This window comes from Gossypium arboreum, chromosome 4 (assembly GCF_025698485.1).
Source record: "Gossypium arboreum isolate Shixiya-1 chromosome 4, ASM2569848v2, whole genome shotgun sequence".
Classification (NCBI taxonomy): domain Eukaryota; kingdom Viridiplantae; phylum Streptophyta; class Magnoliopsida; order Malvales; family Malvaceae; genus Gossypium; species Gossypium arboreum.
In genome coordinates, this window is record NC_069073.1 from 110,368,141 (window position 1) to 110,390,488 (window position 22,348).

At 35.2% G+C, this 22,348-nt stretch overlaps 1 non-coding gene across 1 annotated transcript; it reads left to right on the plus strand.

Annotated features, from left to right (window-relative positions):
- Positions 1 to 1,594: 1,594 nt before the first annotated feature.
- LOC128292310 (small nucleolar RNA R71) lies at positions 1,595 to 1,701 on the plus strand. Its single transcript, XR_008282295.1, has one exon. It is a non-coding gene; the product is annotated as a small nucleolar RNA R71 (small nucleolar RNA).
- The last annotated feature ends 20,647 nt before the right edge of the window (positions 1,702 to 22,348 follow it).

Below are 22,348 nucleotides of genomic sequence, written 5' to 3' on the forward strand. Positions count from 1 at the left end.
TGGCTCGTGAACTTCTTTGAAGCTTAATTTCTACAAAGTCATATTGTCAGTTTTAGTAGATTGGTGTGGATTATTACCTTCAATGTTCGATGTGATGCCAGGATTACAAGCTTGAAGGGTGATTGTTTCGTCTCCCACACGAAGTGTAAGCTCACCTGTGCCAACATCAATAATTATTTTAGCAGTTGCTAAAAAGGGCCTTCCTAAAATCAAAGGGGTGTTATTATCCTCCTCTATGTCTAGAACAACGAAATCAACGGGAAATATGAACTTATCTACTTTCACGAGTACATCTTCAATAATACCCCTAAGGAATCTTATAGTTTTATCTACCAATTGAATGCTCATCCTAGTTTGTTTAGGTTTCCCAAGACCTAGTTGCCTAAACATTTTGTAAGGCATGACGTTGATACTAGCCCCTAAATCAGCTAATGCATGTCTTGTATCTAAACTACCAATTAAACAAGAAATTGTAAAACTCCCTTCATCTTTTGATTTGTGGGGTAGCTTATTCTGTAGAATAGCTGAGCAGACTGCATTTAGCTCCACATGCGACGCTTCGTCTAACTTTCGCTTATTTACTAAAAGCTCTTTTAAAAATTTCACTACATTTGGCATCTGCGACAAAGCTTCAATAAACGGTAAGTTAATATGTAATTTTTTCAAAAGTTTAAGGAATTTATCGAATTGTTCATTTGAGCGGTCTTTCCTTGTTGCGTTAGGGTATGGGACACGAGGTCTATATTCTTCATTCACCATTTTTTTATGACTTACCTCACTTTTACCTTTGCTCACCACAGTTTCTTGCATCAATTCTGGCTCAGGCGCAATGAATCCTTCCTTATCTTGAGTACTAATTGCGTTGAGGTGTTCCCTTGGGTTAAGTTCAGTATTGCTTGGTAAGCTACCTTATGGTCGTTCGGAGATTAGTTTGGATAGCTGGCCTATCTGAGTTTCAAGTCCTTGGATCGATGCTTGTTGATTTTTAAATGCTGTCTCGGTATTTTGGAAACGGGTTTCTGACATTGATATAAATTTTGAGAGCATGTCCTCAAGGTTCGGTTTCTTCTCTTGTTGATAAGGTGGCTGTTGAAAACCCTGAGGATTTTGTGGCTTTTGATTTCCTTGACCACCCCAGGAGAAATTTGGGTGGTTCTTCCAACCTGCATTATAAGTATTATTGTACGGGTTATTTTGAGATCTAAAGTTATTGTTACCCATATAGTTAACTTGTTCATCTTCTGTTGTGGGATTGAAGGATTGATATTCTGTATGCACACCTCCTCCACTTGAGTCACACCTTATTATTGGATGTACCTGTGTAGAACCAAATAAACCATCAATCTTTTTATTGAGAAGTTCTACCTTATTTGACAGCATAGTAACTGAGTCGACGTTATAAACGCCGGCTGTTTTTGTTGGCTTAGTTCTCATGACTTGCCACTGATAGTTATTCAGTGACATTTCTTCAATGAATTCATAAGCCTCTTCAGGTGTTTTGTTGTTGATGGTTCCGCCAGCAGCTGCGTCAACCATTTGCTGAGTCGAGGGATTCAGACCATTGTGGAATGTTTGTACTTGATGCCAAAGCGGTAACCCATGGTGAGGGCACCTTCTCAGTAAGTCTTTGTATCTCTCCCATGCATCGTAAAGTGTTTTTACATCCATCTGCAAAAAAGAAGAGATATCATTACGTAATTTAGCCGTTTTAGCTGGCGGAAAATATTTTAGTAAAAATTTTTCGGTCATTTGTTCCCAAGTAGTAATTAACCCTCGTGGTAACGAGTTCAACCACTGTTTGACTTTGTTTCTCAATGAAAAAAGAAATAACCGAAGATGAATGGCATTAAAAATGCCATTGATTTTAAATGTATCACAAAATTCCAGAAAGTTTGCTAAGTGAGCATTGGGATCTTCATCCTGCAAACCATCAAGCTGAACAAACTGCTGTATCATTTGAATTGTGTTAGGTTTTAGTTGAAAAGTATTTGCATAACTATGCTAGATTCCGTTCCTATTAAAGAAGGTTTAGCATAATCATACATAGTACGTGGAGCAGGATTTTGATTAGCCGCAATTGCAGGAGGTAGCTGATTGCCTTGGTTTTCAGCCGTCTTGTCTATTGGAGGTTGAGTATCGTCTTCTTGCTCGTTCTCTATGTATCTTAAGCTGCGCTGATCGTGTGATTCATAACAAGGAATAAATATTTATAATGGAGATCAAACCTAAACTAACTATTATCACGACGAAAAGGCAAGTGCACCTATTGAACAATAGTATAGTAATGGCAAGACCCAGATATTGTACCCAAGGGAACCAAAAGTACTAGTAATAACTATCTGTTTATTATTTAACCTAGAAATAAGGAGGGGTTGTTTATTAAACTAATTAACTAATTAAACTAAAGCAAAAAGAAAATTTAGAAAAAGGCTTGAAGAAAAGTAATTGATAAAGACGACACCTAAGGAGGAATCCACCTAGATTTCACTTGTTATCTGACTCTGAACCAGACGATTTATTCACTTGACTTGATCCGTGAGACTCCCTAACCTATATTATTATCTCTTTCGAGACTAATAACGTCTAACCCTCAGTTGAATTAATCGAAACCTCTTTCTTAATTAAAACCCATAGTGAAGCAGTAAATCGATCTATGGACTCCTATATTAGGTTTCACCCTAATCTGGTAAAATCTCATAACTCTATTTCTAGGCGTTCGATCAACTCCATTTAATTATGCCAAATCTACTCTTAGACAGGGACTTTTGCTCCTCTGCATAAGCACATCAAATCATGAATTAATACCTGGAATATTAACTCAAGCATTAAAAACACATAATTAAGAACAAATCAAGTATTTATCATACAGTTCAGATAATAATAACAAGGTCCATCATAGGTTTCAACCCCCTTAGGTATCTAAGGGGTTTAGTTCATAATAAAATAAGAGTACATCTCAAAAGTATGAAAATAACAAAACATAAAAAAAACTCTAAAACTCCTGAAGGAATTCTGAGAGAGATCTTCAGTCTTGGAGTAGCTCCAGCTTTTGGGATGGATCGTCTGGCTTTCTTCAAGTAATTCCCGACCGTGGTTTTGTACTCCAGAAAAGTTCTGAAGAGAGCGGCCCCTTTCTAAGGCATACTTAGGGTGTTTATATAGGCTTTGGATTGGCTTTCTTCCTCCCTAAGTATCCTTTTCCGTGTAAAATACAACTTTTTGAAAAAGGGACACGCCCGTGTGCCACGGCCGTGTGACGTGATTGCCAGGCCGTGTTCGATCCACTAAATTGCACATGGCCGTGTGGGTCAATGGCTAGGCCGTGTGAATCGTGAAAGCCTTGGTCGACACCCTCAAAAGACACAGGCGTGTGAGCTGCCCGTGTGGTAAGGCTTAGGCCGTGTCATCTTCTCGATTTGGTCCGTTTTGTCCCTTTTTGGCTCGTTTTTGGCTCTTTTTCACTCTTGGTGCACTCCTGAATACAAAACATGAAATAACCGGATTAAGAGCACCAAAATCCATAAATCTAGTATTAAACATCGATAGATATGCTAGGTATTTGGGGTAAAAATATGTATAATTTGGTGTTTATCATGCACCTTATTTCTCTTTGGTTTCTACGAATTGTGCGATCGATTTCTTTGTCAAAAAGTAATGGTCACGACGGTTTTCTTCTAGTCATAAACTATAAAAACCTGCCAAGAGAAAGAATAAGTAAATTAATAAATAATAATAAAAAAATTAAATTAAATTGCAAGAAAAATAAATGGCTAAAGTAATAAAAATTGAGCGTTCCTAATATCTTAGTTCCCCGGCAACGGCGCCAAAAACTTGATCGCTTGATTCGTAACAAGTAATAAATATTTATAATGAAGATCAAACCTAGACTAACTATTATCACGACGAAAAGGCAAGCGCACCTATCAAACAATAGTATAGTAATGGCAAGACCGGGAGATCATACCCAAGGGAACCAAAAGTACTAGTAATAACTATCTTTTTATTATTTAACCTAGAAATAAAGAGGGATTGTTTATTAAACTAATTAACTGATTTGGAAAAAGACTTGAAGAAAATTAATTGATAAAGACGACACCCAATGAGGAATCCACCTAGATTTCACTTGTTATCTGACTCTGAACCAGACGATTTATTACTTCACTTGATCCGTGAGACTCCCTAACCTATATTATTATCTCTTTCGAGACTAATAATGTCTAACCCTCAGTTGAATTAATTGAAATATCTTTCTTAATTAAAACCCCTAATGAAGCAGTAAATCGATCTATGGACTCCCATATTAGGTTTCACCCTAATCCGGCAAAATCTCATAATCTTATTTCTAAGCGTTCGATCAACTCCGCTTAATTATGCCAAATCTACTATTAGACAGGGACTTTTTCTCCTCTGCATAAGCACATCAAATCATGAATCAATACCCGGAATATTAACTCAAGCATTAAGAACACATAATTAAGAACAAATCAAGTATTTATCATACAATTCAGATAATAATAACAAGATCCATCATAGGTTTCAACTCCCTTAGGTATCTAAGGGGTTTAGTTTATAATATATCTAAAAAGTATGAAAATAACAAAACATAAAGAAAACTCTAAAACCCCTGAAGGAATTTTGAGAGAGATCTTCAGTCTTGGAGTAGCTCCGGCTTTTGGAATGGATCATCTGGCTTCCTTCAAGTAATTCTCGGCGTGTGGTTTTGTACTCCAGAAACTTTCTGGAGGGGATCCCCTTTTTAAGTCATACTTAGGGTGTTTATATAGGCTTTGGATTGGCTTTCTTCCTCCCTAAGTATCCTTGTCCGTGTAAAATACAGCTTCTTGAAAAAGGGACACACCCGTGTGCCAGGGCCGTGTGACATGATTGCCAGGCCGTGTTCGATCCGTTAAATTGCACACGGTCGTGTGGGTCAATGGCCAGGCCATGTGAATCGTGAAAGCCTTGGTCGACACCCTCGAAAGACACGGGTGTGTGAGCTGCCCGTGTGCCAAGGCTTAGGCCGTGTCATCTTCTCGATTTGGTCCGTTTCGTCCCTTTTTTGCTTGTTTTTGGATCCTTTTGACTCTTGGTGCTCTCCTGAGTACAAAACATGAAATAGCTAGATTAGGAGCACCAAAATCCACAAATCTAGTAATAAACATCCATAAATATGCTAAGTATTTGGGGTAAAAATATGTATAATTTGGCGTTTATCAATAGGCTATTACTTTACCTTCTTGCATCAATACACAACCTAAACCATTTAATGATGCATCACTGTAAATTATAAATTCCTTACCTGGTTCAGGCTGAACTAACATAGGTGCTTCTGTCAATAAAGCTTTCAATTTGTCAGAACTCTGCTGACATTTTTCAGACCATTCAAATTTCACATCTTTCTATGATAATAAAGTTATGGGAGAACCTATCATTTAAAATCCTCTAACAAATCTTCGATAATACCATACTAGTCCCAGAAAACTTCTGACTTCAGACACGTTTTTTGATGGCTTTCAATTTCACTGAAAATGGGCTGTTACATTATCAATAAACAGAATGGGGATATTAAAGAGCGCTTGGCTATTTTTGAGATCAAGATGGAAGGGCTAGCTTGCGAAGTGGCCGTTGAGAGGCAAAGTAAAAAGGCTGCATAGGTTGAGGTGAAAAGGATCACTGCAGAGCACACAGCCATTCTCGAAAAGATCATTAGGGAATGTGAGAACTAATTGGAGGCCCCTGTGTAGAAGTAATTTGAGGCTTTGGATAAATTCAATGAGAAAATAGCTAAGAATGTTTTAATTTCTATTTCAAAACTAAAAATGAACATACTATTGCATGCTCAAATTGCTGGTGATCCCTTTGATGCTCGCAAAGTAGACTTTTATGCTCTTAATGGGGTAGACATGAATGAGCTGGGTTTTGAAGCACTTTTTCCTTCTAGCAATGTGTTGAACTCATTTGTGTCCACCTAGAAGAACTCTCCAGATTTTTACTTAGAGGAGGACCCATCTGGGAATGAGGATGTGGCCCCTTCTATTGCGAACAACGACGTTGCCCCTTTTGATAATTCTAACCAAGGCGTTGATGGAGCAGATGGGAATAACATATCTTAGTCAATTTGTATTTATTTCTATTTTATTATTTTTTATAAATTATAATTTATGATTGAAGAAGTTTATTTTTGATAGTCTATTGCCACCGTTTCTTTTGCAAGCTCATCATATTATCGTTATTATAAAAGGCTTTAAGTAAAAACCTTCGAAAATCACCAACTATGAACTGTTTAAGACTAAATGAGATTGTTAGTTGGGGATATGAATCCGTGAGCTGTTTTATACTTGCAGAAAATTTGAAAGATAATCAACTAGGGATGTGAATTCGCAAGTTGTTTTATACTTGAAAAAAAATTGAAAGATAATCAACTGGGGATGGAATCCGTAAGTTGTTTTATACATGTGAAAATTTTGAAAGGTAATCAACTGGGGATGCGAATTCGCGAAATGTTTTATACTTGTGAAAATTTTGAAAGATAACATATAACACCCCTCACTCTTATTTAATGCCGGAATAGGGTTACGGAGTGTTACCTAACTTATAAAACTATTAAAAAACCATTTAGCAAACATTTTCTCAATTCAACCATTCATCATTCGATCTAAATCAATTTGTCCCTAATACGAGCCTACGAGGCCTTAAACATACATTAGTAGTGATTTGGGACTAAACCGATAACTTAAGAAATTTTCACAAACTTTAAAAATTTTTCTCAAAATAGGGGACACACTCCCGTGTGGCCAAGCTGTGTGTCTCACACGGCTACCAGACACAGCAGTCTCACAGACCGTATGGACATTCAAATTGGGAGCACATGGCCGTGTCCCAGCCCGTGTCCAACCTCGTGTAACTCTCTGACTTTGGTCACATGCCCATGTGCCCTAAAAATAGCCACACACGCTTGTGTGCCAGGCCGTGTCAAACCTGTAGGGTATACTGACTTATGCCACACGGCCAAGTCACACGCCCGTGTGGAGCATACTGACTTGATTTCAATTTCAACACTAAGGGACACACGGCCATATACCTGACAGTGTGTTACACACGGCTGAGACACATGCTCGTGTATCTGCCCGTGTGGATAAAAATAGGCTATTTACCAAGCCATTTTTCCAACCAAATTGTCACACACCTACACTACAATTCAAAGCATCAACTCAAAGCATAATAGGAATTAAACTCACCTCAACCAAGTATCATTTAAACCATTTCAATGCCAACAATATACATGACACACAATATTCCAATTCGCCATTTAGTTCATACCAAATATCAACTACTTCAAACATCAAAATGACCAAACTCAAATATGCATTATTTGGCCTAATTTCAAAAGCATACCAACATCCACAAATCATCAATTTAACATTCATAATACCTATTATCATCAATCATCACACAACCATCAACCAACTCAATTCACAAGACATAATCATACATATATGTACTTGATTCAAACATATACATTTACAAGCCAATTCATTTGGCCAAAATCATTATCAAGTCATAACCAAAATGACCAAAATCCCTATAAATGCCATATACTTAAAATACCAAGTTCATAGGTATTGAGAGATAGGTGGATAGTGTGACGATGTCTCCAATGATCCTCGAATCCGAGCTACCTTTGAATTCACTATAAAACATAGAAAAATAAACGAAGTAAGCTATAAGCTTAGTAAGCTCATATGACATAAATTTGATATAATCATAACACATAATTAAACTATTGATCATAAGTATAACAATTCACATCAACTAACACACCTTTCAATAACTCATTCACTAAACTATATACTTTCTTCACCATTTCTTTGATTCAAAGCTAATATGGTTTATGCACATACCTATACCATCTTGTACTAATCTCATACATATTCTTGTCTTTCATTTACCCATTGAACCTTTCGAAATAGAAGTCAGATACTCAAGGGTCTTACACAATAAGTACCTATACCATGGCCCATAGTCAAATCAAGGTAACTTACCTCTGAAATACTGATATCATGGCCCGAAGCCAAATCGGTTTATCTTGCACTCGAAGTGCTATATCATGGCCCGGCATCAACTCACTATAGCCCCTAATGACATGTCACTAATATCTTAAACTATGCCTAAGGTTCAACCAGGATTCAAACTGTCAAATTATCGTCGAATCATTTCCAAACTTATCTGTAGTCACATAATCGCAATTTATGCTGTATCAAAGAATATAGAATACTTTTGAAATGAAATTATAACATACGAACTTACCTCGGATGCTAAAACGACGAATCGAGTAAACTATTTCGTAACTTTATTCTTTTCCCGATCTAAGTCCGTATTTCCTCTTTCTTGATCTAAATATATTCAAAATTGACTTATTCAATCATCTATTCATTCGATTTAGTCCAAGACACACTTTAAAACACATTTACACTTTTACCCCTAATATTTCACATTTTTCACAATTTAGTCCTTATTTCATAAAATCACAAATTAATGAAATTCCAAATATACCCATGCTAGCTGAATTACTATTATGCCCCTACCAGCCCATATTTTTCATTTATTTCACATTTTAATCACAAAGTTTCAACATTTCTCAACTTAATCCCTATTTTGCATTTTCACTAAAAATCAGTTAACAAAACTTGTATATCTATCAACAAGTATTCATAATCTATCAAGAAACTTAAAAATACACATGCATTCATCAATGACATCATTCAAAATCTTTAACATTTTTGCAAAATAGTCCCTGGACTAGCTAGTACTAGTTGCAACGATCTCAAAAACACAGAAATCATTAAAAACGGGACAAAATATACTTACATGTAAGCAAAAATGAGAAGAGCGAATGCTCAAGCTTCCATAGCTATTCTTATTTTGAATTTTCGGTGATGGTATCTCAATTAGAAAGATGATACCTTAATTTTCATTATTTTACTAAAGGTTATTCATTAAATTACTTAGTTAACCTTAGCTATAATTCACTAAAATTTGCTTATTTGTAATGACCCAAAATTCACGAGAATTACAAAAGTGCAATATCGGGCCTCCGTTTTAGTGAAATGAGTTCGTAAATAATTGTTAGAAGCATTTATGAAACTAGTGGTGTGCCTAATTAGGTTCTAATTAGGTGAATTTAGCTTAATTAATAGTAATTAGGAAAAAATGACTAAAATGAATAAAGGGTAAAAGTTGAATTGTAGATTAAAAGAAAATAAAAAAGATTAAAAGAAAATAAAAAGATTAAAATGGCAATTAAGCCATTAAAAAGAAATTAGGCGGCATATATGTAATAAAAATCTAAGATTTTTATGTTATGTTTTAATTATATAATTAATTATTTAGATATAAATTATGTTAAATTAATTTAAAATAATTATATTATAAGATTTTTATATGATAAATAAATTGAAATTATGACAAGTGGATGGTGATGGTAATGTACAAATGTAAAATACATATGTTTACAGTTGTAATACATATATTTGTTATTAAATAGATATTTATTATTATAATTATTAATTATTATTGTTTATATTATTATTATTATTATTATTATTATTATTATTATTATGAAATAAATTAAAATAAAGACAAATGTATGGTAATAAAATTTACATGTATAATAATTATATTTGTACAATTGTAATATATTTATTTAATTACTTTTATTTAAATAAATAGATTTTTATTATATTAAAATATTAAAATAAATAAAATAAGGACAATTGGATGGTGATGATGATAGACAAGTGTAAAATATATGTGTACAAATGTAATATAAATATTTGTTATTAAATAAATATTTATTATAGTAATTATTATAATACATATAAGATATAAAGTAAATAAAAGGAAATGAAAAAAAAGAAGAAAGAAACAAAAGGAAAGAACAGAATAGCAAACAGGAAAGAAAGAAAGAAAGGAGAAAAAGAAAAGAAAAAGGAAAAACTAGAGATTGGAAGCTTTAAGCTTTAAAAGGCAAGTCAATTAAGTTATTTTTACTTAATTTTGATATTTTTGAAGTTTTAAAACAAGGTTTTGATGAAATTAAGTTAATATTTTGGAAGTTCATAGGTTTTCAAATATAGCTCATGTTGAACAAAAGTTTGAATTAGGTGTTTAATTGAATGAATTTTAAGTAAAAAGTGATAAAGGGATTAAATTGTAAAAGAAGCTATAAGTTTTGTGATTGAGGGATTAAATTGAAAGAAATTTTAAATTAGGGTTTTATTATGAATACTTGATAGTTAGATTGAATTTGATAAGAATTTGAATAAGAATGAAGTAAGAATTAAGTTAGTAAAGTGAATGAGTTAATTAGGACCTAATTGAAAATTAGGTGTAAATTGAATAGAAATTCAGTTATTTGTTATAATTAGTACTGTAACTAATGGTATAATAATTTTAATTTTCGTATCTAACAAGGAACCCGAGGCATCGACATCGAAAGGAAAGGAAAAAGTTGTCAAGGAGTAATCGAATAAATCCGGGTTTGTATTACTATAATTCAAATCTATTGATTATTAATTGTTATATTTTAATTAAAATGCATGGTAGATAAATTTAAGAAAGTAATTGAAATAATGATATTGATTTAAATTGATTTTAAAGTGTTTATGGCTATTGAAATTAAATGTGAACAAATTGGAAATTAAAAGTGATTTAAATTGAATCAAAATAAATTAAATGAAGAAAATATGTGATTATTTGAATTAAAAAGTGATTAGTGATTTGAACCTGATTGGAAAATGAATCAAAAATATGAATTGAATAAAAGTAAATTAAATTATGAATATGGTGAATATGTGAATTGTGTATTGATTGAAAAGTGGATTGAATTGAATCAAAGTATGATTATATGTGCTTATTTAAAATATGTATTGGTATTGAATTGTATATTGATTAGAAAGTGAAAAAGTGAATTTGAATTGAATTTTGATTGAATTGAAAGTGAATTTGAAATAGAAAAATGATTTGAATACCCTATTAACTAGTAGGGCTGAGTCGGATATAATTGACACGCCATAAGATTGGAAGTGTTCAGGGATATTTCGACCTTGAGTCGATGAGGCACTATAAGTGTCGTACTGTTACTTCGACTTTAAGTCGATGAGGCACCTTGTGTGTCGTATTGTTACTATTTACTTCGGCAAAGCCGATGAGGCACTGAGTGCCATACTAGTGTGCTGGTTGGATCCGTGTATCCGCCAAGGTCTGGGTTTGTTAATAGGGTGAATAACTAAAATGAGAAAATTAAATAAATTTGATTGATCGTACTATTAAAAATATAAGAAAGAAATTATGAGTTGAATTGTGAATTGAATTGAAATGTAAGATTTGAAGCATGAACTTAAGGTTCATGAATTTGCCAAAACATTGAATTATTGATATTGAAATCAATTGAATAAATGAAATGAGAAAATTAAATGAATTGATCAATTGAACTATTGAAAGTATGAGAAAGTGAAATTATGAATTGAGATGTGAATTGAAATTGAGATATCGAAATAAGAAGTGAAAATAGAATGAATTGGAAATAATGAAATAGTGTATGAGTTAGTTGAATATAATCCTATGAATTAATTATAATTATTTTTATTGAAAATGTTGGTTTAAATAATTATTGAAAGACTAATGTTGTAAGGTTTTAGATATGGAATAGAATAAGTTATTGAATTAGGATATAGAAATGAAATATATGAAATAATGATTTTATGAAATGGTTATTAATGAAATGCATGAAATGGATATTGATATAATAAGAAGATATATAAATTAAAATAAAGAAAAGCTATTTAAGATATATATTATTAGAATAAATTTAAAGTTTAAATGCATGAATGATTTATTGAAGGTAAAATAGTGGTAAGATTTAATGTGTATATATATTGTTTTTACCTTAAGTATTTGAATTATAGTAATACCACTGGGTGTATACTCAGCGTACAGTTTGTTTCCGTGCGTAGATTAGGTACAAAAATTTTGAAGAGTTGTATTTGAGATTACGAGTCTTCATCTCATCACATCTTCAAGCAACAAGAGGGTACGCTTTAAAATTTTGAATAGAACTTAGGAAAAATTAAGTATGTCCCAAGTAGTAGTAATGGATTTAAATATAAATTATTTAAATTTATTATTTGTCCATTTTTATGTTCAAATATAATAGTAATTAGCCAAGAATTACTTTGACACCAAATGTAATATTCCTACATCATGTTCCTTGAGTCGAATATGATATAGGGGTGTTACATTATTCATGTCCAATAACATCCACCAACATTAAAAATGGTCTAATAACAACATAAGAACCTTAAATTTAAGGTTCTATAGCTATTTGACACTTTTAGCTAATAGAACACAAGTTTTACACTTTACGCGATTTAGTCCTTTTTATCAAATTGACCAATCAAATGATAAAATTTCTTAACAAAATTTCCACACGAACATAATATCATAGATTAAGTATTAAAATAATAATTAAATAAATATTTCAACCTCGGATTTGTGGTTTCAAAATCACTATTCTGATTTGACTAAAAATGGGTTGTTACATAACATAGTTGGGAGTTTGAATCCATGAGTTGTTTTATACTTGTGAAAAATTTGAATGATAACATAGCTGAGAATTTTCAAATCTTGCAAACTAGGTTGGAGGCTACAGTTTTTATCCTGTGAACCTTAGTGTGACCGCTAGGAGCTTTACTCTCTCTAACTGTGTTGGAGGCTGCGGCTCTTCACCTGCGAGCCTAAATATGATAGTTGAGAGTTTTGCTCTCGCTAACTGTGTTGGAGGCTGTAGCTCTTCGCATGCAAGACTCAATATTACAACCGGGAGCATTGCTCTCACTAACTGTATTAGAGGCTACGGCTTTTAGCCTACGAGCCTTAGTATGACATATGAGAGCTTTGCTCTTGCTAACTGTGTTAAAAGCTGCAGCTCTTCACTTATGAGCCTTAATATGACATAAATGTTGATAAGAAAAAATTCTTCATTCACAGGGTAAGGATTTATACATGATATTTTTTGAGGTGCTGGACATTCTAAGTTCGTTATACAACCGGGCCTTTCATTTTTGCTAGCTTATATTATCCGTAGCTTATTTTTTCTATAACTTTTATGACCCTTCCCAATTTGGAGCCATTTTCCCTTCTGCGAAGCAGGTAGACTAGCTTCGATATTCCTTAGAACAAGGTCATTGACCTAGAATTGTTTGGTTTTTGCCTTAGAATTGTAGTAGCGGGCTACTTGTTGGGCACATGCTACGTGTTTAATTTCAGCTGCCTCTCTAAGATCGTTAATCAGGTCAGGATTGAGCTTGACGGCCTCTTGATTGGCTTACTTGTTGAAGTATTATGTTTTATGTGACCTCAAATTGTTCTCTGCAGGGATTACAACTTTTGCGTCATAAACAAGTAAAAAAATTCATTTCTCTTGTTGCGGTTTGGGGTGTAGTTCGCTAGACCCATAAAATTCCAGGCATTTCTTCCAACCAAGTGCCTTTAGCTTCGCCAATTTTTTTCTTGAGGGCTATTAGAATTTTCTTGTTCATCGCTTCCACTTGCCCATTAGTCTGTGGCAATTTAGCTGAGCTTTAAGCTAGAACTATTTGGAGGCTAGTACATAAATTTTTAAATTTTCCATAAAATTGTTTTCTTTTGTTCATGATGATCATGTGAGGTATTCCAAACCTTCAGACAATCGATTTCCAAAGGAAAGACTCTATCTACTTTACTGTGATGGTTGTCAAAGGTTTAGCTTCAATCCATTTGGTGAAGTAGTCTACAACCACTACTATGAATTTCTTTTGTGCCGTGGCTATAGGGAACAGACCAATGATATCAACCCCCCAACTTGCAAATGGCCAATAACCGAACATGACTTGAAGGGGTTTTACTGGTTGTCACTAGAATTTGACATTTCTCTGGCATGAATCATACGTGCGAGCTAATTGATGGGTGTCTTCCTGGATTGTAGGCCAATAGTACCATTGTCTAAAGATTATCTGCGCAAGCAATTTGCCTCCCAAATGATCGCCACGAATTCCCTCGTGGATCTCTCTCATAACGTACTTCGCTTCAGATGGAGATAGGCACTGCAATAATAGATGCGAAAACCCTTTTCTATACAGTACATCATCCAATAGGGTGTATCTTGCTGCTTTGTATTATAGTTTCACGAGCACTTTTTTCTCTCGATTGTCTGGTTCTTCTTGAAGGATACGAACTATTGGTGTCATCCAGGTCTTATTCTAATCCATGTATAACACTTGTGGCGTGTCATAGCTCGGGGTCTCGCTATGATCGAATAGGATTTTCCCTCTTTGCTCGATGACAACCGAGGATGCCAATTTGGACAATACATTGACACGTGTGTTGTTGCTTCTGGGGAGCTGCTTCATTTGGGCTTTATTGAACCCCACAAGTAGTTGTGATGCAATTGTATGATATTTTTTAGCTCTGCTTCTTTCACGTCATATTCGCCATTCATCTACTTTGCCAGCATTTGTGGATCTGTATGGATAATTAGATCGTTTGCTCCTAATTGGCATGCTAATTGCAGTCCTAACACCAAGGCTTCATATTCGACGATGTTATTTGATGTTTGAATCCCAAATGATAGTCCATACTACCATTCATTGCCATTTCGGGTCGATTATGAGTGCACGTGCCCCTGATCCTATTTTAGCTGTGGAGCCATTAACAAAAACTAGCCAAGTTTTTGAATTGTCAGTTACATATGCACTTTCTGAGAGGGGCTAGCTAGAAGACGACGTTCAACAAGCGAAAGAGAAATTTTAGTATAATATATGGTGCACATGGCGCCTCATCATAAAATATAACTTATTAAATCATTAGCATGTCATGCTTTATCACAAAATGTAACAAATAAAGTTGTTAACATTCATCAAGGTTCATACATCGTGCAATTTTTACAGGACATACATCATCCAACATTTTGAATTGTAACCCACATTACCAGCTACAGCGACAGTTCTTTCAAAAGAACACTCCACTATGAAATCAGCTAGCACTTATCCCTTTTATTGCGGTTTGTAGGGAAAAGTCTATCCTATATTTAGTGAACTCAATACTCCACTTTGTTACCTTTTCTAAAGTGTCCGCTTTAGATAGCAGCTCCTTCATAAGCTGATTGGTAGCCATAACAACTAGATAGGCTAGGAAATATGGTCGTAACTTGTGAGCTGCAATAAGCATAGATACACTTTTCTATTTTTTAGCACCTCAGTTCGTCATTTTGGAGTACCTTACTGATGTAATATACCGGGAATTGGTGGACACCCTCTAATTTAAATAGTATTGTCATGACTATCTCTTCTGAGGTAGCCAAATATAGATAGAGTGTTTCCCCTACCCAATGAGATTTGAGTAGTAAAGGGGAGATGAGGTATAGTTTTAGTTCTTCAAAGGTTGGCTGACACTCTTCTATCATCGAGAAGAAGGTTCTTAAAGCTTTGAAGAAAGGAAGGCACTTGTCTGTCATCCTCAAGATAAATTTGCTCAATGCTACCACTCTTCCTATGAGACATTGTATATCATTTATGGTTACGAAGGAGATATTTCCATGATTGCCTGGATTTTTTCGAGGTTTACCTTTATTTCTCTCTCCAAAATCATAAAGACTAGGAACCTGCCATCTCATACTTCAAAAGCACACTTCTTTGGGTTTAGTTTCATGCTGTGAGCTCTTAGGACTGCGAATGTCTCTGATAGGCTTTGTACATGCTTCCCTGAGACTCGCTTTTCACAAACATGTCATCCACGTAGACCTCGAGGTTGGAACCTATCTGGTTCTTGAATGTCCTATTTACTAACATCTGATAGGTCACCACCGTGTTCTTGAGAACAAACGGCATGACCCAGTAGCAAAAAAGTCCTTTGGTGTTGAAAGCTATTTTCTCCTAGTCACCTTTGTCCAATAGGATCTGATTATAACCTGAGAAAGCATCCATAAAGCTCACCAACCTGTGGCTCGGAGAAACATTGACCAATTGATCGATCGAGGGTAGGGCAAAGCTATCCTTTGGGCATGCCTTGTTGAGGCTGGTGAAGTCGATTCACATACTCTATTTACTGTTCATTTTCTTCATCATTACGATGTTCAAGTACCAATCTGGATATTCCACCTTCCATATAAATCCTGCTGATAATATCTTAGCAACTTACTATCTCACTACTTCTATCACCTAAGGCGCGAACTTTATTCTCTTTTACTTTATTGACTTCACCTCTGGAAGCACGTTCAGCTTGTGCATAATCACTTGAGGGGCCTACACCTGGCATGTCTGTTGCAGATTAAAAAAAAACCTGACCAACATGTTTTTTTAAAAAAACCTGACCAACATGTTTTTCTCTTCCTTTGTCAGTGCTGAAAGATTTTGACAGTTTTCTCTTCGTTGTCACAAAATAGTTGCAGAGTTTCAGTACGCTTTGCAGCTTCGGGTTTTTGTTCCTGTACTCGTCTCTTACATTCAAACTATCCAAATCCAAAATCTAACTTGTTAAATAGGCCTCTTGTGAGCTCTACCCTTCAGCTACGGGCTCTCTTACTTACTTGACAGACAACATTGGACACTGCCTCGCAGTGCATTGATTAGATCGTTAGAATCCAACTCAGTTTTTTTTTAGAAATTTAATTTTCATACAAAATGTTGTGACCACTATCCTTGCCATCCTCATTATGGGTCTCTCGAAGATGGCGTTGTATGTCATTGGATGGTCCACCATAAAGAACTGAACATATTTTGTGGTACTGTGCCCACCATCCCCTAAGGTGATTGACAAGGTGATTAAGCCTTTCACCTTGACTGATGGTTCATAAAGTCGTATAACGGACTAGCTCTAGACAACGCATGTTCTTTTAATGCCATCTTCTGGAACACTTCCCAAGATAATACCTCCACTGCACTTCCATTGTCAACAAGTATCCTCTTAACCTCAAAACCAACGATTACCATTGAAACCACCATCGGGTCGTTTCCCTCCTTGTCATGGATTAGTTCTTCGTTATCACCAACAAACTCAACATTCCATTTTTCCTGTCAACACGGCCTCTTGGGGGCACTAACTGACATCACATATCTCATGTGTGCCCTTCTTTTTGTGTTGGAACCTGCCTAGTCGTCATCCATACCTACGATTACATAGATGGTGCTTCAAACTTTTTGTTTTCCCCTGGGGTCACCGCATGAGCTATAACCCTGTTGCTAACCACTCTGGTTCACATAATCTAAGAGCTTGCCATTTCAGACTACTTTCTCTATGGCATCTTTTAGTGTGAAGCAATCATTTTTCCTGTGTCCCATATAATCTTGGAAAGCACATCAGTCCCTCGAGTTCACCTTTCTCCCAATACTCCTCATTGGGGGTGGCTTGGACAAGATGTTGAGGCTCTTAACCTTGTCGATGATATAAGTGTATGTAGCATTCAGGGGGTGTAAGCCTCAAACCTTTCTGGGGGCGTATCTCCTGGCGTGTTCTTGCTAGGGTGTCTAGGGAGCCTTGAGGGTATCATTCTAAGCCTGACTTCTTTGTGACATGTCATTTCTTACTCGCAATGATTGATCAGGAGGACCTTGTCAGCTACGGGTTCCCTCTTTGTTTCGAAACTACCTGTCTTCCCTCTGAGATGTGGCACATGATGCCTGGTTGATTTCTTTTGCTTCTACAAATTTATGAGCACAATGATACAAATCAGTTACACTCTGCGGTCTGTTATCTATAAAGGAATATTATACATGATCGTTTTGCACTCCCATGATGAAGTCATCTATGGCCCACTAGTCCTTCAAATTTTTTATGTTAGGGTCGCTGCATGAAATCTTTTTATGTAATCCTAAAAGGACTCACCTTCCCTCTGCTCCACTGACATTAGGCCCATAGGCATATTCATGATTGGCCTAGGGGCCTTGAATCTGCCTAAGAACATTTGACCCAATTGTGAGAATTTTTTGGACCGAACCTTGTGAAAGGTAAAGGTACCAGTCCTTGGCACTCCCTTTAAGCATTATGGAAAAAGTTATACATGTCGTTGCATCTATTGTTTCCAGCATATTTATATAGTCATTGTATTCTATCAGGTGAACCCACGAGTCCCTTCTTGCCTCGAACATATCTTTGGAGACCCTAAAGTCATATGGTAGGTTTACTACTGCGAGCTCAAGGGTAAGTGGGTTATTAGAGTAGAACAGTCAATCCATGTCTTTGATAAACCGTAATTTATACATGTTTTTACCCCATGCTTAACACATTTTATGGATGATTTTCCCTTAGAATTGGTGAATTTGATGCTCTTAGTGCCTTAATTTCATGTTTTATACTTAGGAGAGCATAGGAGAGCGAAAGGAACGAATGGGCCAAAGTACGAAATCAACGCGGCCTGGACCTCTTCACACGGATAGACCACACGGTCGTGTCAAATTGACAGAATTGAAGCACGACTCACACGGGTGGACCACACGGCCGTGCCTATTTAACAGGCTCGAGCACGACCTGAAGTAATCGCACACAAGCGTGTCACACGGGCGTGTCCCTGTCGAGCCCAAGTTGAGTGCAATTCGGAAAAGGCCAATTTTGAGGGCTTCTAGGCATTCTAAAGCCTATAAATACACCCTAGAGGAGGACAAAAGGGGAGATAGAGAGAAGGAGGCAGGGAACTGTTCAAGGGAAGCCGATTGATCCATCTCAGAAGGCTGATTCACCATCAAGACTAAAAATCTCTCCTCAATTTCCCTTTAGGAGTTTTTGGTTTTCTTTATGTTTTGTATTCATTATTCTTCTAAGATGTTTTCCTTTTTAGTTATGAACTAAATCCCCTAAATACCTAAGGGGAATGAAACCTAAGATGAATCTTGTTATTGTTTTCTGAATTGTATGATAAATATTTAACTTGTTCTTAATTATGTGTTCTTAATTCTTATTTTGATATCCCAGGATGCTGATTCAAGATAAGCTCTTATTTAGAGGAGGAATAGACCCTGTCTAAGAGTACATTTCTCATAATTAAGCGGAGTTGATTATGCGCCTAGAGATAGGGTGACAAGATTTTGTCAGATTAGGTTGAAACCTAATAAGGGGATCCATAGATCGAGTTAATGCAACCTTAGGGTGTTAATTAGAGAAAAGTCTCAATTATTCAATCTAGGGATTAGACGTTATTAGTCTTGAATAGGGATAATAACATAACTTAGGGATCTCTACGGAACAAGTTAAATGATTAAATCGTCCGATTCGGAGTCAGAATAACAAGTGAAGTCTAGGTGGATTTTTCCTTAGGTATTGTCTTAATTCAATCGTTTTCCAAAAGGAAGTCCCCAATTCTATTTTCTGTGAATTCTTAGTTTAGATAATTAGTTAGTTAAAACAAAACCTCCTTATTCTTAGGCTAGATAATAAAAAGACAGTCATTACTAGTACTTTTAGTTCCTTTGGGTTCAACAATCCGGTCTTGTTAAAACTATACTATTGTTCGATAGGTACACTTGCCTACATCGTGATAATAGTTAGTTTCAAGAATGATTCTTTATAAATATTTAAAACCTGTCACATGAAAATCACGATCAGTCTTGCAATTTAGGGTGTAATGCCCATACGTCTCTTCGTAACTCATCTATCTCATTTTTCCATTCCTTATCCTAGGTGCCTAGGGCATCGTCCTGTGTGTTTACATTTTCTTGAAAACCAGAGTTATAAGAATACACCTTTCTTCATAGCTCCTCGTTCTACTTAAGCAACTCCTACTGAACAACTTGTTGTTTTTCAAATCGAGCCTCCTGAGTGGCCACTTGCTCCATAAGTGTAACATCCCTAACCCGTATCTTTCGTCGGAATAGGGTTACAAAGCATTACCATCAAAACATAACTTAAATCATTTATTCTTAACTCACTATAATCATTGCAAAATTCAATCAAACATATGCATTACATCCCTAATTCGAGTCCTCGAGGCTTTAGAAACACTTTAGAAATGATTTGAGACTAAATCGGAAACATTTAAAACTTCATCAAAAAAGATGGAAAAATTCACACTGTAAGGGTCACACGGCTGTGTGGCTAGGCCATGTGACTCACACAGTTAAGATGCATGCCCTTGTCTCAGGCTGTATGGTCATTCGAAGTAGGGACACATAATCGTGTCCTAGCCCGTATTCGTGCCCATGGAACTCTCTAACTTGGTTCACACAGGCAAGCCACACGCCCGCGTTCTAGGCCATGTAACTTTTGAAATGCAACCTACACGGGACACACGGTCGTGTCGCTTGGCCGTGTGGACAAGAAATAGGCCAAATTCAAGCCATTTCTTTCACCCAATTCAAGTACTTCCTTACAAGCCATTTTCACATATTACCAAGGTATTAAAACATGTTTAAACATGAACAAAATGACCAATGTCAAATGACCAAATTCCATTCAACCAATATGCCATAAATGCGCCTCAAACATGTACATTAATCATACCTAAACATGTGCATATTTAACCATTTAGCGGCTAACTTATTTCCATACCAAAACATACTACAATTGACACATACCAACCTTACCGTATTAGATTCATGCCATAGTAAAATAACTTTACTATTTAAATCACTTCTCTCATGTATCAAAACCATATAAATGACACAAAACTAGTCCTTACCAAATGTTCCAACATTCAATATATATACATACCAAATTTAGGTCCAAATTGTCATAATTCAACCAAACATGATTAAATTTCATATCAAAACATGTCCTAAATGATCAATTTGCAAACATGCCAACACATACCACTTTGGCCATAAAATCATGCATCAATGCATCAATTTGATCATATAAACACCAATCATTAAGCATCAAAGTGCCAAAAGCACACCAACCATCAAGGCTCCAAAATAACATAAGTTTCAGAAATTCAAATAAACATTACATGCCAATATCATTAACTAAACATTAGACATAATCCACCTATACATACCATTATAACCAAATCCAAAGCATCAAAATTTACCGATAGAATTGATAGATAGTGTGATGGATCTCCGACGAGCTTCTAACCCGATCGAGCTTTCTATAATCTATAAAGTAAAGGAAAATAACTATGTAAGCAATAAATGCTTCGTAAGCTCGTATAAACTTTGAGCATAATATTCCATTTCAATAATAAACTTTATAAAATAAACATAGACCTATGCCAATGCCATAAGATTCATAAATTTCTATGATCATCAACTCACAAATGAGTAAGTTCATTAAAGTAGCATATATTTATCATTCATAACATGATAGGATTTTATAGGATGTAATATATAATCATCAACCTTTCTAAGATTGTACACCTTTCAATTACTTACTTTCAATTCTATTTCCATTGCTTAACATAAGCCCAAACGACATTATCTTTACCTGACTTAGTGTATTTATCCATGATATAGGTATATTCATCCAAAATATACATAAATTTTCTCACAAATAAGTAAATCTTTCAACTCATTATTCCCTTTTCATTAAATTTCGTTTCAATTATGAATTTACCATTTCATTACCTTTCCTCACTCGTTTCATATGCATAACACATAAGATATAAGCATAACATCAACCATGATTACAAGTTAGTGCATTTAAACATAGCACTTTTGGAATCAACTTCATGATAAACAATTTCATAAGAAATTACATACTTTGCTTTATACCACCTTTTCATGTACATAAGCATATAACCCATTGAACACTTACCGTTTCAATGTATTTCATTAAGGCTAAACATGATATAATCCATTCATAAGCTTGGCACAAGCCTAAGCACATCAACAACAAATGTCAATTCATTTAAACATAATTTGTATGAATTTAACATGAATAGCCTTTATACTTGAACATGATTCAATTGAATTTATCATCCATCATAACATAACATGTTTTTCCATGTAGCTCACCATTTGAATGTATTTTATACATACATGTTTTAGTTCGTATTGAACACTTACTATTTCCTTGTAAAATTCTTACTTGTTGAACTGAATAGAATAATGTTGGATACGCAGGATAGCTCACACGGAGTGTGCTAAACATCTAACTGTAGTTTTTCCTTTCCTGTACATATATGGTAACACGAGTTGTGAAATGAGTATGCTCACATGAGCTGTAAAATAGGCCTACTCACACAAGCTGTAGGTCAGAATGTAAGCTACACGATACTGCTCACACGAGCTGTGGAGTATTTGCAATACATGTCGGACCTCAACCATCGTAGGACATCAAGACTAGCACCCAAAACACGTAAACCGTAATGACAAGTCATTTGTAT